Genomic DNA, 16,761 nt, shown 5'->3' with positions numbered 1-16,761 from the left:
ATCAAATGAGTGCATGACCCCAGAATGAAGACAGGGAGAAGGACGGATCACTACTCAATCTTTTCCAAAAACTGCTCAGGCAGAAAGTCCCTGTCCATTAATATACGCCCACTAAACAGCCTCTTTCCAGAAATATGTCACCCTGCTAAACTAGATCAGAATTGTTAGAAGCAGGTAAAGCTTTTTGCCAAATATAATGGCTCCTTACTTGCCATATGCAAAGTTTACAAATGTCAACCAAGGCCAAATGGAGAGAAAAAAAGCAGCAGAACACAATGGCAGGCAGTGGGATGCTTGGCCACATCTGTTAAAAGCACTGGGCAACTTCCGAGTCTGAAAAGTGAAGCCAATGCGGAAGTCCCTTAAACCTGCATTCTTTCTAATAGCCAGCAGGGGGCGACTCCTCTGGTTGCAAAAAGAAGTCTGATTGTATAGAAGTCTATGAGAAAATAAGCCTACTTCTCACTTGATTTATTACCTCAGTAAACATTGTAAACATGAGCTTATGGTCTCAATCACTAGTTTCAAGTCTCCTTCAATACAGCATGATGTTCATTCAGTAAATTATGGTCCCATTTAGAGTCAAATAGACCATAAAGCAGGGGATACTTTAGGGTGTGGCTACCTTGTGATTGACAGGTCGCTACCACGGCGTTGTCCAGTCCGCCATTTCGTCTTAGAACTTTAACCCTTTCACAGTGTGTTTTCAGTTCATGAAGGTTAATTGTAACATTTTGGTCGCCTAAAAATGTCTTATTTGGCGTTCGGCTGTATTTAACTCCAACCTCTCGTTTCGGTTCTGGTTCCAAAAAAAACAAGATGGCGAAGGCCAAAGTGCCGAACCTGAGGCTTCAAGACCGCTTCAAAACCATTGTCCAGAAACCAAGAGGTGACGTCATGGTGACAACGTCCACTTCTTAAAACAATGCTACACCAATTTATTTTTTAATTTCATTGGACTGTTATAACATTGTAAGACTCAGAACAGTTATATATATATACAGTATACTGTATATATATATATATATATATATATATATACAGTATATAGGTCTGGTAAGTTCAAGTCTTTCTAACTCCAAACCACCGCTTTTTTTTTCATTTTCAAACTTGTAGTCCTCAGCCCCAACCAACGTTGCAATTTCAGCAATTTTCAGACTTCATGCAGCTCCCTTTTTGATATATGCAGTAGTACTGTACTGTACTCCCCAACAACGGCAAATATATATATATATATATATATATATATATACAATTGATGGAGTCCCCCTTTAAGTCAAACTATAGTACAGCAGATATCAGCAATTATGATAATAATGGCGACACTAAACTACACCCATGAAAACTACACTATTGTGATCTAAGGAGACAGGTGAGTATTTGTCTGTGCCAGATGGATGAGCTAATGGAGGCATGTGTGAGGCTGTTTAACTGATGTGAACGAACGTGTGCAGTTAACTCAAATACCATAGTGCCGTACTGTGAGTGTATTTGTGTAGTCTACGGGTTTGCCATGTCAGTATTGATTGTTGCAGTTCATTAGCAATCATAATCACCCTCGACCCCCCCCTCCCCTCAGGTGCCCCCGACCTCTGCACTAAGTTCCTGGACTTTTTCCAGGACAAAGTCGAGTCCATCCATCAGCAGCTCCTGGTGCCTGCCCACCTCCCTCCACACACACCTCAGCCACTGGGCGTGGCTCCCTTGGATGTCCGCCTGCCTCAGTGCTCCCTCTCCTTCTTCTCCCCTGTATGTGCTCCTCAGGTCGCAAAGTTGGTCACTAAGGCCAAAGCCTCCACCTGTTCTCTGGACCCCATGCCCACAGCCTTGGTCAAGGCGTGCCTACCTGCCCTGTGCCCCATTATGGTGAACATCATCAACTCCTCCTTGGCATCTGGTCTTGTACCCGACAGCCTCAAGATGGCATCAGTCACTCCCATCCTCAAAAAGCCAGGTCTGGACCGGGATGACAGCAACAACTACCGACCGATCTCCAACCTTCCTTTCCTGAGTAAAATTCTGGAAAGAGCAGTGGCCGCCCAACTCCATCAACATACGGCCAACCATGAGCTCTACGAAACGTTTCAATCTGGCTTCAGACCACACCACAGCACAGAGACCACCCTCATCAAAATCACAAATGACCTCCTCATCGCTGCAGATTCTGGTCACATCAGCATCCTCGTCCTCCTGGACCTCTCAGCTGCCTTCGACACAGTCTCCCACACCATCCTCCTCACCCGCCTATCTGACTACCTTGGCCTCACCGGTTCAGCTCTCTCCTGGTTTCAGTCCTACCTCACAAACAGAAAACAGTTTGTCACCATCAGAGACTCCAGTTCCACCCCGGCCCCAGTCATCCATGGCGTACCTCAAGGCTCTGTGCTGGGACCCCTCCTCTTCACCATCTACATGCCTTGGTCAGATCATCCGCCACCACGGTCTCAGCTTTCATTCATATGCTGACGACACACAACTATATCTCAGCACCAAACCATCCACCCAGCTACCCCCACAGTCACTTGTAAACTGCCTACATGCAATAAAAATCTGGATGTCATCTAACTTCCTAAAACTCAACAGCAACAAAACCGAGCTCATGGTTGTGGCTCCCAAGGCCCTGCTCCGGAAGGTTGGAGATCTCCACCTGGACGTTGACGGCTGTTCCTTCTCCCCATCCTCCGAAGTCCGCAACCTGGGTGTCATCCTGGACCCAACACTATCATTCCAGTCTCATATCAGGTTCATCACCAAATCCGCCTTCTTCCACCTCAAAAACATCTCACGTCTCCGGCAATCACTCTCTGACTCTGTGGCAGAAACCCTCATCCACGCTTTCGTCACCTCCCGTTTGGACTACTGCAATGGAGTTCTGTCCGGGGTTCCCAGCAAAGCCCTGGACAGGCTCCAGTATGTGCAAAACTCGGCTGCCAGGGTTCTCACCCGCACCAAGCCCTGGCAGCACATCACCCCCACCCTCATCCACCTCCACTGGCTCCCGGTCAAGTCCCGCATCACCTACAAAATCCTCCTCCTCACCTACAAATCCCTCAAAGCCCTGGCTCCTCAGTATTTATCTAACCTCCTCCACCCTTACACACAGCCCCGGAACCGTAGATCCTCAGGCACGGGTCAGCTCTCCGTCCCTCACACAAGAATGCGAACTTTTGGGGACAGAGCCTTCAGTGTGACAGCCCCCACACTTTGGAACTCTCTCCCCATAGAGCTCCGCAACGCACCATCTCTGGACACCTTCAAAAGACTCCTCAAAACCCACCTCTTCACCAAGGCCTATGGCCCCTAGCTTCTGTTACATTTGTTGTGTTTATTTATGTCTTGTTAAGCGTCCTTGGGTTTCATGAAAGGCGCTATATAAATCCAAGCTATTATTATTATTATTATTAGAAGGGAATGGTAGTACCCAGTGTTAGAGTCAGAAAGCGAAATAGCAAGTCCAGACATTGGTAAATCTGAAAATATGGTGCAAGCCTTTGTTCAGATAGGGTTATGGAGGATCAACCAATCAATTTTCCATTCAGTTTAGAGGAAATTAAATATGTAAATCAGTATGTCTTCAGCGGAAGATCCAATATGTTGCATAATGCTGAGACATCTCAAAGATGGAGCTTTGAGAAAACTTTATAACAGGGTGTGGGAGGAAGGAAGGCAGCATGGAAGTAGGCTAAAATAATTCTATAAGGAAGCCAAGAAGGGATCCATCTAAGCCACATAATTAAAGGCCCATACATCACACTGTCTCTAAAATCACAGAGATAATGGTTGACATATTTTATAGAAAAGAGAGGATTAATAGCAAACTATCAAAGTAGGTTTAGGAAAGGAACAGGAACTCTGGATATCATGATTTGTTTAGAATTTGAGGTCAGAAAATTACAGATTAATAGAGTCAATAGCAGTATTGTTTATGTTGAAAAAGCTTATAATATGATGTGGATGGAGGCACTTCTGATAAAGTTAAAGATGATGGGTGTAGGAGGGATGGAACTAGATAAATTACTTTATGCTAGATAGATCTATTCAAGTAAGGACTGGAAATGAAATATCAAGTGGATTTGTAGTGGAAAATGGGACCCCACAAGAGAGTGTAATAAGTCCATTAATCTTTTCACTAATGATCATTGACTTTTTATTCTCAGGTGCACCCAGATATTGTCAGATCTCTTTTTTTGGAGATGATGTGGCACTATGTGGAAAAGGTGAAGGGATATCTTGCACATTAATGGGAGGATTCAGGAAGCAGCTAAAAAGGTTGAACAGTCGGCATACAACTAACCCTTTGCTAAGTCCCGCCTCTCAAATGCAGACTGACCAATCATAGCGTAGCATCGGCCAGCCCTGACAAGGTACCGACAACTATACAGTGGTGCTCTATAGACTCTGATGCAAAAACGTTAAGTTTTTTTTTAATTTCATTGTCGGTCTCAATTGCCAGATGATGGTGGTTCACTTAGGCTGGCTTTTCATGGTGAAACTTTCACGCAACTAGAAGCAGGATAATTTAGTTTTACATTAGATAATGAATGCTATAGGGCAGAGGTCACAAATACGCTGACCACAATCCAGACAAGCCATTCTATCTGAACCTGGACCTATAACCGATAAATTATTGGGAATTGACTCAATTTTAATGTCCTCTTCATTCACATTACTGTGAATGTAGCTCTCAAATGCATATTGTTGTCCTTTCTGTCTACTTTGATGTAGATTGTATTCAAGATATTTGCTATTATTCCCTTTGGAATATCTCTCACTGATATCGTCGGAAACACCATATTGGCATGCCAGGTGCGAAAGCTTGACAGGCCTAACAATGGTAACCAAGGAGGGTGGGGTTTAGCAAAGGGTCAATTGGGGATTTCAATTTTCAGTTGAGAAAACACACACAGTAGTTTTCACCAGAAGACAGGGACATGAGTCTGCTGATGTGTATGAAAGCATTGGAGAGGATGAATGTTCAATGATCATATTATTAAAATTGTGGAAAAGTTTTAGAAAATGATAAATATCACAAGGTGCTAAAACACTATTTATGTTACAACGATTTGGTCTGTGCTTGGTAACGGTAGTGTAGTCTATGGTTCAGCCTGAAAAACTCTGTTATACAAGCTTAATTAGATACAAGCACAAGCTCTAAAGGCAGAGTTGTGGAGCGGAAAAGTCAACCCCCATTGCAGCCCTGAGAGTTCTGGAGGGAGAGATGCTGTCAGATATCAGAAGAAAGCAGTTAATGGCCAACTACTGGGCTAACCCCAGTGGACATGAAGAACAACACTCCTCTAAAGTGGTATTGCAGGAGTGCTGGGAACAAGACAGAGGACAAAGAGCAAGTTGCGGGTGGGCTGGCAAAAGACATGTAGAAGACTTGGGGGGTTATTAATATCAAGCTGAGTCCAACATTAGTTCCTCCAGAGGCTGAGCCATGGACACACTTAACACCACTGACTGATATGTACTTGCTGTAACAACAAATCAGAGAGAGGGAAAGTAGATCTTGTTAAAAGCTTTTTTCAGTTCATGTAGAGCACTACTCCCAGTATGTATCAATATATGATTCAAAAGATCCTGAACATCACACAACTGGGGCTTCTTTTTCAGTTCCCAAAGAAAAGCTGTTGGGATAAAAAGCGTACATCAAATTATCTGGGAGTTTAGTCAGCGGAGATGTTGGCAGTATACTCTTGGCTCTGCATTGGGGAGAAGAGAATAAACCAGGAAACGCTTTAATCCGCTCCGGTTCTGTTTCAGCTCTCAAGAGCCTGAGATCCTTCAATCCCAGCCATCAGGATATTTTATTCAATGTGTTACGACTACATTCCAGACTTATTCAACAAGGTATGTCAATTCTGTTTTATGTGGGTTCCTGCACATGTATAGGTCTGAAGGGAGGCGCTAAGCAAATCAGAGGTCACGGTAATAGTTTGGAGTAAAGAAGTAGAAGAGTGGCAAGAGCCAGGGCCGGCTTAAGGCATAGGCCATATAGGCGGACCCCTAGGGCGCCACCTTCTGGGGGGCACTGGTCGCCCTCTAAAAATTTAAAAATAACATTAAAAAACTCCAAATCCGAATTTTGCCTAGGTAGATCCGGCCTGTTTCTGGGCAAAATCACTAGTGATGATATCTGGGAAGTGAGATCGAGATCCAAAAACACACCCTTAATTGTCACTTATTGCCATAGGCGCCGCAAAAGACAACAAAACAAAGATCTTTGAAATTGAAACTTTAAATCAAGAAACGCTATTATGTGTCATTCTGGAAGGCAGTCACAATGTATTTTGTTATTTTGTTGCCTGCCACTGTGTTGAGTTTGCAGCTGTCAAATCCAAATGAAATCTCACTGAAATAAGGGGGAGGTTTCTGTACAATTTAAATAATAAAGTAAATTCAACATTTAGAAAAATAGGCCGGTCAAGAAAAGAAGAGGTCGTTTTCAACAGAATAAGACTTGGTCATTCCAATTTAAATGGCACACTTAAGATAATAGGAGACAACTGGTTTATGTCATGGAGTGTAATAACTTTGAACAATAAAGGTATGCAGAAAGACCTCAGGAAGGCTGGAATTCATACTCTCAATATAAATAACATTAATGAACATGTCAAGTGGATGAAGTTGTAGAATTGGATTTGATCAGAGAAACAGGATTATTGGGTAGGATTTAATCTCTGAATCCACACTCTGAAGCAGAAGTTGGCGGCAATGCACCAAATATGTTGGTTGCCAAATGCTGGTAAAACCCAAACAGAAGAAGAAGAAGAAGACCCTGCTATTCCTCATCTGTCCACCAGTCGCCTCTCTTGAGTTTCCCGCCCCTGCCAGTCACCTGACTCTGCTCCTCCCTGCACACCTAGGCCTCATTTCCTCATTTAGCCCCTGTATATAAACACCTAAATAATCACCTTCCACTCTGTTTGCCAGTTGCGTCCTTTCCATGTGGTTCCAGACATTTCTGCTTGTATCCTGTCCCTGATATTTGAACCTGCCTGTGGCCTACCTGTGTTTGGAACTTACTTTGCTTCCTTCCCTGTGGGATTTGTTTGCCTGTTTGGACTGCCTTCAAGTTGCCTGTTCATATTACCCTTAAAGGAACGTTGCTGTAATTCAACCTGCACTGCCTACTGTATGTGAGTCTGCATTTGGATCCTCTTTGTTATTTTTCAAGTCAGCCTTTTCCGAATTGGCTGAATAAACTTGCATTAAATGCATTTTAATGGTTTTAATGGGCTTTAAAAGTTGCACAAAACAAACATGAGAAGTTTTAATATGACACAAGTTACCAGTTTAATTTTACTGTAAGTTTATTGAGTGTGGTTTGATGTGTCAGAGTTTGGAATAGGTCATGAGTTTGGTCGAAGAGTAGCTGTATTTCTTGATGAGACTACTTCAGTCTACTGCATTGAAGAGTACAAACTGTTCATCAAAAAACTTTTTGACTCTGCTGTTCTGGAGGTAATTTTGAAACTAAAGCTTATTTCTGTAGGTTCATTATAAAAGTATTTGCCCTTTCAATATTCCCAGGTTTATTGGTATGTATGCAAGAACATGGATTTAGTGAGACATTAACACATTTGCGCAGCTAAAAGGCCTGCAGTGCTTTCCTCCTGCAGTTTAATATGCAATGAATAATAACTCATGGTTTATCAGAAATGCTGCAGAGGAATCCCTTTTCAAGACGTATCCAATTTGAAGTAAAGGGAACAAAAGCTGTAGTTTCTGAGCCACTGAATAGTGTTTTCCACAGAAATGGTTTGTTGGCTCCATTTTGGTTCTCGGGGGAGCCAGTCGCACCTCTGTGACTGCTACAGGGGTGATAAACTGGGTTCCAGATGAGCTCTTGGGACCTCTGAGGCTGTGAAAAGGAAAATCCACCCTAAAGCACAACTGCACTGATGTTGGTTTACTTGCTTTAACCTTGATTTAACCAGTCCCACCGAGATTAGAACTCTCTTTTTCTATAGAGAGAGCTGGATAAATGTTTCATGGCTGTATGCTAGAGTTAAAGGCCATGCAGTTTAACAGATTATCACACAGGAGTATAGGAGTAAATGTATATTTGAAATGCAAAGAAAGTAATCATGCACCTTTTTTTTAAAAGAAATTATGAAAATAAGGATGGGAATTTTCTCTTTGGGTGGATCTTCTCCTCCGTATCAAAGAAAGCACACTGTGTGCTGAGGCCGTTTGGTTTGTACAGTACATCTCTGTGGCTTCAGGTGTGAAGTTGGGTTTTTAAACTAGACCTCAAGGGAACTAAAGACTCCATTTTGGTGAAGGATCAGTACAGCTCAGGGGAGCTCAATGCTAAACAATGCTGACACAGGTGAAAGGACTTTATGTGTGCAGCTACTGGCTATGTTGTCATAGCAATGGGACTTTCTCCATCACTACCATGTAGGCTGATACAAGTCCTGTAAAACACAGTAGCAGCCCCCAAAACATATTTATGTACTTTATTTGCTAGCACCACAAATGTAAGGGCTCCAGGGGTTACGAAGGCCTGTACTATATTTATTTCACTGGACATTGTGATTGGTCATAGAAGGAAAAAGAGAGGTGTTATAACTGACTATTATGGCTTTCTTTAATGGTACATGTTCAGAGGGGCATTTTTTATCGAGTCCCAGCATTGGACGCTTGATGGGCTGCCACTAGAAACAAGGCACGAGGCATCTAAATGGACGAACGCTTTAGTTTGCAGCTGCTCCAAGGTTTTAAACTGGAACCAACATGGCGGCTTGTTTCTTCTCTTATTTTACAAAAAAAAATTGTGTTTCTGAAACATTTTATGCAAGAAATAAGCCATGCAGTGGCTAAATCTGTCTTTATTCTATATTAGGGGTTTGAAACCTGCGGCTCTTTAAGCCCTCTCCAGTGGCTCCCTGTGGATTTTTAAAAATGAAAATGAATAACTGTTTCTTGTTTACATTTTCATTTTTATTTATCATTGTTGTAGGTCTATGGTACGACAGAACGATGGCGTATTAGGGCCACATTGAGGAAAAATATATAAATATGAGATTTCGAGAATAAAGTCGTAATATAACGGAAAAAAGTCAAAACTTCATGACAAAAAAAGTTGTAATATTATGAGAATAAAGTCATAATATTACGAGAATAAAGTCACAAGTTTATGAGAAAAAAAGTTGTAATATTATGAGAATAAAGTCATAAGTTTAAGAGAAAAAAGTTGTATTATGAGAATAAAGTCAATATTATAAAGTAGTAATTTTACGAGTTATCTTCTTTTTTTTCTCGTAAAGTTATGACTTTATTCTCGTAATATTACAACTTTTTACTCGTAATATTATGACTTTACTCTGGAAATCTCAGATTGTTTTTCCCTCAATGTGACCCTTATACTCCGTAGTACATTTGCACTTTGGCCCTCACTGCATTAGACTTACATACTACATACTTAGATTATAAACTGTGTTAACTTCATCACAATGCTTAAATGTTTTGCGGCTCCAGACAGATTTTTTTTATTTTTATTTTGACTAAAATGTCTCTTTTGATAATAAAGGTTGCCGACCCCTGTTCTATATCAACAACTTCTCGGGAGTTTCCAGAGGTGGCGAGTCGCGCCGAATGCCCCTGATTTGCATAAAGTAGCCTACATCTCAACTTTAAGCAAAGGAGGAGTGGCCAACGTGACGCCCCCCCGTCTCTAGAATCGCACCGCCACACTACCAGAATGCATTGCACGACTGCTAACATAGATGATGAATGGGAAGCGTGCGGACGGAGGCTGTGGACATGTACCATCAGTGTCCCAGTATGCAACTAACACAAAACCAGGGTCCTTTAAGTGAACACAAAATACAGCCATCATCACTGTAAATAATCACACTGTGTTTTTTTTGTCATGTCTGCTGTGAAAATGTTTTTTGTCTTTGACAACTCAAAAAATGTACTCTACAAAAGCCGTTAGAATTGTATAGAAATTGCTGTTTTTAATAGTTAACTTATGTCTTTGCTTCAAAAGTGATTGATAGTAGCTTTGTATTAAGAGAACATTAGCTTATTATCTTGAAAACTGATGTTGTATTTCCAAGCTAACCATTACCACAGGGGTTTTCCAACTAATAGAGTACAAATGGTAGTAAGCGCTTAATCGGTGTTACGATTATGAGGGGACCCTTGGAAAATTTTGATCCTTGGCCCCAAAAAGGTTGAGAACCCCTGTGTTAAGCTACTGTTAAGCATTGGCTAACAACAGTTTTTGTCAAAGCTGGAGACAAACCGAGGACATGAGACCGTATAGGTATTGTAAAATTACCGAATACATGTGAAACCACACAATAATGGTCATATCTCGTGTTTGCTAGCTTGGTGAATAAATATGTATCCGTTTTCACAGAGCCACCTCTCCAATGGAACTTTAAGCTTGGAGATTTATGACCCTACTGCCAGACCTTCAGTCATCTGTCAACCTGTGAGCAGCTTCATGGATGCAGGTAAATTAGTTTTTCTTTTACTGCTCTTATCACTGTTAGAGCAATACGTGTAAATCCACCAATGTGCTGTATTCGCCTCAGGCAGAAACTGCCAATGTTTCTTTTTTTTTAATCCTTTGAACTCTGATGGCCCCTGGCATGAACAGTGTTGTACACAATCATGGACCGTGTCTAAAATGATGTACTGTGTTGTTAGTCTCTGTAGTCTCTTGCCCTGCATTCCCTTTTGTTTTCCTGAGTACTTATACGGTTGGCTTACTATTTAATTTTCTAATTTCTCCGCCTAATGTCTCACATTTTTTTTCTTCCTAATCGCTGCAGCCCTTCTCTTGTTTCTCCGTCTATTCTCTCTCTCTCCTATTATTTGATTTATTTATTTCTGTTTCTGCTGTGGGAGACAGATGGCCAGATTGTCATGGCTGGACAACTAATTTCCTCAGATATACCATTCTAGCACACACAGGCACTCCTCCTTGATGAAAGCCAGATACTGTGAAATGGTCCATGAATTTTGGTTTGAGAGTGTGTGTGTGTGTGTGTGTGCGTGTGTGTGTGTGGCTGCACACATGCATGTCTGCCTGTTTTTTTTTGACAGCTCATATTATTGGCTGTGAACGAATGCAATTTCGGGACTATTTGTGCAGCTGGGCACGCAAGTTCGTAGGTGTCGAGGTGCGACTCTTTGGCAGGTGTTTGTGTGTGTGTGTGTGTGTGTGTGTGTGGGGACTGTGTGTGTTTCTTTGACGGGTTGTATTTGCATTGTGTGCGGTTTGAAGTTTGGGCCTGGTTTGTGTGTGTTTTTGACAGGTAGGCCTACTGCATTATTGGCTGTGAATACAAGTTTGGAAAATTGCTTTTTGTGTGTGTTAGCAGCAGGAGGTGAGAAACCATGCGCAGTTAAAAATATTCTCAGTAAAGTTGAGGTTTACAGTGCATGTGCATCTTTTGGCTTAGCCTAATGTTTGGCTGGAAGATCCCTAAAATTGTAAATCTGTTGCGTAATCTTACAGCTGGCCCACACTAAAATACTTTTCAAATCTTAACAGATATTAAAAATGTGAGAGATCCCACACATAACGACATAATAGGTTAAATTTAACAGTTTTGTTCTTATAGTGTGTGGTGAGCAACGATTTGGCCAAAACAGCACACCACACACTAACAGATTCCATTCATGAACAACAAGAGAACCCAGAAATCTCGCAACATCTCTGGCAATCAATCGTGACTTTAGTGTAAACAAACTTGGCGGAATTGGGGATGTTAGTTTTGCATTACTTTGTACTAAAAATTCATGATGGATGATGTCATAGCCACACGTTAAATAAACACTTGTGTTGCTGCCACCATTTCTGAGTTCCATCTTACTACTTTATGCTTCACGTTTTGCATTAGCTCATGCATTAGCCACGACCGCCGTGACGGCGGTTGTTGTCCTTCCGCTTCAGTCAGCTTGGTTTTCAATTGGCTATTGTTCTTTCCCACGTGACTGCGTCATTGGCTGTCCTCGGGGTTCCCCACACACAACAGGATATCCGATCGTAAATATGGAACATGTTTCATATTTTCGATTTGAAATCGCTGTGGCCAGGATGGACTTCCGAGCCGATCGGGGTATATAATAATACACACACACACATAATGTTTAGAGCTGACAATTGTCGGGTGGGGGGAATCGGGCCCAAAATTGGCTTGATTCTCTTGTAGTGTGCGCCACATTAGCAAAAGGAAACTCAAACTTGTATTTTTGTAAACTAAATTAGGTATCTCTATGTTTTTTGTCTTGCCACCAGCTCCCAGAAATGCTATTAATAACTGTTGATTGCTCCCCATATTATCTTTATTTCCTGGTTCTAACATCAGGTTTTAGTTGCAGATAGTTTCATCACAAGCTCCAAATATGAAAAGTGCTGTACCCTGGGCGTCGTCTTTGATGTGTGATTGACAGGTCATTAGTCTGATTAGCTTGTTAGAGGGAATGGAACAATGCAAGGGCTATTACAGGAGAAACAGACTCATTTGAAAGGATTTTCACATTAAAAGTCCAAGCAAGTAATGTTATTTTTTTTATTTTTTTTATTTGTTACAACACATATTGTGTTCTGAAAGTTTTAGTTTTGGGCAGAGTGTAATGTCAAACAAGCTATTGTCATTGTTGATCAAATATGTACCTCTCTTCACACACAAACCCAGGCATGGAGGTGAATTTGTGATTTTGATATTCCATCGTTCCTTATGAGTTACTACATGACTAAGAAGGCTGATTCTAGGAGTTTGGGAATTTTCCCCAGAATTGGAAGAAACTAGGATTTAAAGGCAAGAATGGATAATTTATCTTTTTGGTCCAGACCAAGCAAACTTAAAGCAGCAGTAGGCAGAATCTTGTTGATATCATTCGGCAAAACTTCCATAATAACCTTTCAGCATATTGTATTGCATATTGACTCCTCTGGTTGCAAAAATAAGTTTGATTGTATAGAAGTATATGAGAAAATGAGAAAAAAAACAATGACTACTTGATTTTCTACCTCCGTAAACATTGTAAACATAAGTTTATGGTCTCAATCACTACTTTCAAGTCTTCTTCAATATAGTATGATGTTCATTTAGTAAATTATGGTCCCGTTTAGAGTCAAATAGACCATAAGGCAGGGCCTGCTTTAAGGTGTGGCTACCTTGTGATTGACAGGTTGCTATAACGACGTGGTCTACTTTGGGAGCTGTCCATGTTTTCATCTTAGAACTTTAACCCTTTCACAGTGTGTTTTCAGTTCATGAAAGGTAATTGTAACAATTTTGGTTGCCTAAAAATGTCTCATTCAGCGTTAGGTTGTACTTAACTCCACCTTCTTGTTTGACTTCTGGTTCCAAAAATAACAAGATGGGGACAGCCAAAAACTGGAATGCCGAAATAGGCTTCAAAACCGTAGTCCACAAACCAATGGGTGACGTCACGATGACTACATCTACTTCCTATATATGGTCTATTGTATGCATGCACATATGTGGTTGCAGTTATTGCAAATTCACGCTTATTTTTGCTATTACTTCTGCAATAATAAGATTATTGTGTAGACTATATTGGCTCTGCTTCTGCATCATGATCATCAATGGCATGTCAAAAGCAAAGCATCTTTGTATTTGATCAGTTTTATGTTAAAATGTAAATCCTAAGTCAAACATATCATTTAGCTTTGTGCCAGCATATAAGAAATAATTAAGAATGCATTGCAGAGTAGGAATTAATCTGCGGTTTCGACCCTGATATCATGAGGTTAATTTGAACCCTCCGTGCTTCTCAGTTTTAATAACTCCTTTGAACTCAGCATGTTTGTGTGAATGTGCAACAGCATGTATTTTCATAAATAAGTAACAATGGTTTTCCAGAGGACATGCAATCTGCAAAGTGATGATGCCCTCGGTTAATTTTGTGTAAAATGAAACATTTATTGCATCACATCAGAAATAATAATCTGTTGCTGGTGTTTTTAACAATTGCTTTGCTCCCACTATCGTGTTAGCAAAATGTTACATGTCTGCCCTTCTGTCTGTCTGTGTATGAGGCCACCATCCCTGAGGGGACAGACATCAGTAGGTTAGCTCTGCAGGGAGCATCTCTGCAACTCTTCTTTTTCTCCAACCCCCTCTCTCCATCTTCCATTCCCTTGCTTCTTGTTCTTATTCTGTACACATACACACACACTAGAAACAACTAAATTGCCCTCTAATTTGCCAAATAAAAAGCCCACCAAAATAAATACCTAATGTAATAATTTCACAGTTACTTTTTATTGATGCTTTGGAGATTCTGATTAAGAAGGAAATAATTTACGCGGTGGTGATAATGATTGCTTAACAGTGTAATATGTGTTGTTAATGACTTTGCGGAGCACAAAAGACCAGTAGGATAAACTCCTAATGGGTGAGTATTGGTTTTCTTTTTGTTATTACGGAGTGTGATCAGGGATTTAAATCTAAATTACTGTGTCTCATATGTTGGAAAATATGCAGCTACTTAAATCTGTGTCTATGATAACATTTGGCTGCTGAGTCCAGGGCAGGGTGTTAAGTTAGCTTTGATAAATTTGGCACTCCGGCTGCTCTCTGCGGTACTGATCTAAGGCTGCTTTGCAGTATGGGAGTTGCATGGTGAGCCTCTCCATGGTGGCATAGCAGTTGTCTTCTTTGAAGTTGTCTGAAGTGGTTGTGTGTATACGTGCAAGCATGTGTGCTCATGAACGTGTGTTTGTCTTTGGAGCGAGGGCCGAAGAAAGATATTTGCACCGGGGCCAATCACAATTCCTGGTCCTGCCCACCCTCCATTGTTATTGGGCGGCTGGGTAAAAAGTGACAATGATGAGCTCTGTGTTTTACTCTAAAGTTGAACATTCTTCAACCATAAAAAACACCAAACGCAGCACAGAATAGACGCTCAGCGCCTCGTCACCCTTCTGCCATTGGTAGCGTAGTGTACTAGCGTAAATACATGGTGCTCCCATTGCAAAGAATTCAAAAAAGAGAAAAACTGAACATAGTGGTTGTGGTGGTTGCTTGCCATCCCCAGCGGTTGGCTTGTCAATAGTGCAGTTTTGCGGTTATTGCGACAGCCCTACTTCTGATCCTCTTTATAAAACTGCCACTCTTTTTTTCCCCCTGAGTGCTTCATCTTTGTGGTCACCAAAGTGAGTGTGTAGGAAAAAATCACCCCCAGTTGTCAGAGGTGCTATGCCATTCAGTGTAAATTTTTTACAAACTGCCTAATGGCAGTAAAGGAGGTGAGAGATGTAAGCTGATTGATGTCATTTCTTCCAACAGTACTCGGTGACACAGTGAGTGTTTTATTTTCAGGCTGCCGTTTGTCCAACACGCCGAGTGGACTGCTAGAAAAGTGATGCACAGTGTAGGTGCTTCCTAAAATGGATATTTGCTGCCTAATGAAGAATTCTGCTTTGGTTCAAGCCTAAGGAAGTTGATGTGGCGCCACTTATTAGAAGACTTTATTAACAGAAACTAAATGACAAATCACAGCGTTGGCGAGACAGTATTTGTGCATCCGTTCCATCCCTGTTGGTGGTTTCAGCAGCCAAATTTCAATGGAGCCTGCCAGATTTTCCTACATTTGGGAATACTTTCCTGTTTGTACAGTGAGCAACAATGATCAGAGCCTGTCATACATGTCACCTGCAGCGCTTCATCTAACAGTTCACTGTCTCAGTTTTTAAATAAAATGGGGAGTTAATTAGGTTAATTAGGAGGTGTGAACAGACTGGTGTATGTGCAGAGTTTGTTTTCACATTCATCTGCTGAAGGGAGAAAGTTCTGAGGAAATCAGATTTAACACATATACATACGAGCAGGACTTTATGACATCACAACTAGATTTGAGCCGATCATGGTTCATCTTTCGGACTATTATCTCTGTATATGGTATACTTTCATACTGTGAACTTTTGCCCATCCCCTGGACAATATTATGCACAATTCTGCACAACACTACTACTTTTAAACTGTTCAGCTCTTTCATTAAAACAGATATGTTGTGCATATTTTTAGTGTTTTTTATATATATATTCTATATTTTTTTCTTGACTTTTGCAGTACTTGCTTTTATTTTTGTTCTTCAACCACCAAAGCAAATTCCTTGTATGTGAAAACCTACTTGGCAATAAACTGGTCAATTTACATGATGTGAAGCCTCCAGGTCACCTACACTGAGAATAGACTGTTCAATGAAGTAGGAAACAACCTGTTTCCAGCAGTTAAACTTTTAAAAAGTGCAATGCTGTGCACATTAATTGATTCTGGATTTTTCAATAAGAGAGGAGTAGATGTGATTTTTAAGAAATTTTAACTAATTGAACCTTTTGTGGAAAAAACATATAAAGACATACACTATTATTCAAAGCAGAGTCATCTTCTGGAGGAGATCTGCAGATAAAAACCCGTGAGACATAAAACTATTATCATGATCTCTGGGCAGTACATTGTAATTTTCTATAGTTGATATTGGCATTTATAGTGTGAAGCACGTGACCTTGTTCTGTGAAAGTCGTAAGACTAAATCTTTACTTACTTACTTATGGACAAAAGCACTTGAAGAGCCTGCAAGTTGTGCAGAACTATTATATTTCATGTTTAGAGTTTTGTTGGACCAGTTGTTCAAAAACAACTTGAGTGACTGACATTATTTTGTCTTGATTATGTAAATACCTAATTTAATTTGCTAGCCATGTTAAAATAGCCATGTCCAATGTCAACTGTTAAAAAAAGCTTTTCTTACTTGCCA

At 40.8% G+C, this 16,761-nt stretch overlaps 1 long non-coding RNA gene across 3 annotated transcripts in view; it reads left to right on the top strand.

Annotated features, from left to right (window-relative positions):
* Nucleotides 1-6,884: 6,884 nt before the first annotated feature.
* The window catches only part of LOC141783918 (uncharacterized), a 408,748-nt gene continuing 398,871 nt past the window's right edge, over nt 6,885-16,761 (top strand). For 2 of the 3 annotated variants that reach the window (XR_012597379.1, XR_012597378.1), the window contains exons 1-2: nt 6,885-7,142; nt 10,379-10,475. This is a non-coding gene — a long non-coding RNA (uncharacterized LOC141783918). The remainder of the gene's footprint in view (nt 7,143-10,378; nt 10,476-16,761) is intronic. The other variant, XR_012597377.1, reaches the window with a different exon arrangement.

Source organism: Sebastes fasciatus, chromosome 15 (genome assembly GCF_043250625.1).
Source record: "Sebastes fasciatus isolate fSebFas1 chromosome 15, fSebFas1.pri, whole genome shotgun sequence".
NCBI classification, from domain to species: domain Eukaryota; kingdom Metazoa; phylum Chordata; class Actinopteri; order Perciformes; family Sebastidae; genus Sebastes; species Sebastes fasciatus.
Note: the sequence above shows the minus strand (reverse complement) of the source record. Positions and strands in the feature narration are given on the sequence as shown.